At 40.5% G+C, this 1735-nt stretch overlaps 1 pseudogene; it reads right to left on the bottom strand.

Moving 5' to 3' along the window:
- Window positions 1-578: 578 nt before the first annotated feature.
- On the bottom strand, window positions 579-1377 carry LOC119356057 (annotated as a pseudogene).
- Window positions 1378-1735: the final 358 nt, after the last annotated feature.

Below are 1735 nucleotides of genomic sequence, written 5' to 3' on the forward strand. Positions count from 1 at the left end.
TTCTGCTATTTCATCAGGTAGATCCATTTTTCTCTCTCTGGTTTTGTCAGCAGGAATGGGCGATGTTTCTCCCATACATCCTTTTCGATCTTACCCTAGTTGTCAACAAGATTAACAAGATGGGCAAGCAGAAACGGGATGAGCAACATATATTAAAGGAAGGTAGATGAAAGCAAACCTGGTTTCTGGAGTGTAGAAGGGGGGATGCTTGGCAGGGACCCCCTGGGATGATTTGTTTTTCCTGCTGATATGGAGAGGAAGGTGGGAGTGTGTACACGAAGAGAAAACATAGATTTGAAAATTGTGTTCTAGCCAGGAATATAAATAGGGGGGCGTTCTACAGCTAATGCAACATGTTGTCGACTGCCGCAATCTTCTTGCCTCCTATGACCTACGATCGAGCTTACGAATCTATGCACTGCCTCACGCCTGCACCAAACTCTAGGGAATCAAAGTCAAAGCAACATAGGTGTCTAGTTATTGCCCCGAATTTTCTGTTCCATTATGGAAAGATGCTTTGTTGAGAAAATTAAATAACTAGCTGCAGCAAATGTTTGCAACCTAAGTATATCCAATCTTTAACTGGCAAATTTGTTTGCAATGATCGGCCCGACATCATCTGCGTCAGCAATTGTTTCCAAGAAGGGGATCAGCTCAAGCAGAGAAATATCAGATGGGTCACTTGACCAACTCTTTATGGGTATCCCATTATTCACCTGTTGCTGGAAAACCTGCGTCACATGTGAAAAAAAGGGTTTCAGTCATCGATCGGTCATGGCAATTTCTCAAAATCATAAATTAGAAGTTTTCAAATTCATCTCAACAATATGGTAGTCAATAACACTAAAATCATAACTATTAATAACGACCTCCATACTTGAGTTTCAGAGTAAATTACCTCTGGGGTATAGTCAACTATCGCAAGCTTTGCAAGATCAGCTTTAATAATGGTCAGATCCTTCTGATAGCTTCCATCTACCAGACGCATGACTCATGGAAAAAAACACCATGATATCAGTCTGTTCTCAGGATCTAGTGCATTAATCAGTTGGTTTGCATAAGAACTTATGCTAGCCATAAAGACAACAAGCTCAAACATATGAGCTGCCTCTTCAAGGAAGGCGTCCACATGTGGTCTCTTCTTCATGTAGACAGTGTACTCTTCTTATCCACATCGCATACGGAATGAAAAGTCCGCGCCGTGGTCATACCTTGATGAATGGATAAGGGTGCCAATGCAACAGAAAATGAGCATGTCAATAATCTTAAGTGCATGAAAACAAACCTACAGGAGAAAAAAGCATTTAACAACTTACCATCAAGATCATGTGCAAGAGTGACATTCTTCCTAGGTAGTAACATTGGTACGTACGTCATCAATCTGATCCATGTCAGTAAGATCAACTAATTCCTTGATCCATGAGGAGTATCAAGCATATAAAGAGGAGAATCCTCAATCGGGGAACTGGACAGCAGGCTGCAACTATGACCCGAGTCTTGAGTTTTTTCATTACTATTGATGATTGTATGATTTGGTGCTGCTAAAATTCCATGTCCATCAGGAAAAAAGGAAGGTGCTGCTAGAATTCCATCTCCACCTGCAAGAAAAACAAGGAAAACCATAACAGAATGGTAAGTTCATAAGTATATAACAATACCAGATTTCTGCTTAATCAGTTTGCTTAATATTAAGTTCCCATGAAGTGCATCAAGTGCTACTTTACCCGTTAGTTAT

This window comes from Triticum dicoccoides, chromosome 1A (genome assembly GCF_002162155.2).
Source record: "Triticum dicoccoides isolate Atlit2015 ecotype Zavitan chromosome 1A, WEW_v2.0, whole genome shotgun sequence".
Lineage (NCBI taxonomy): Eukaryota > Viridiplantae > Streptophyta > Magnoliopsida > Poales > Poaceae > Triticum > Triticum dicoccoides.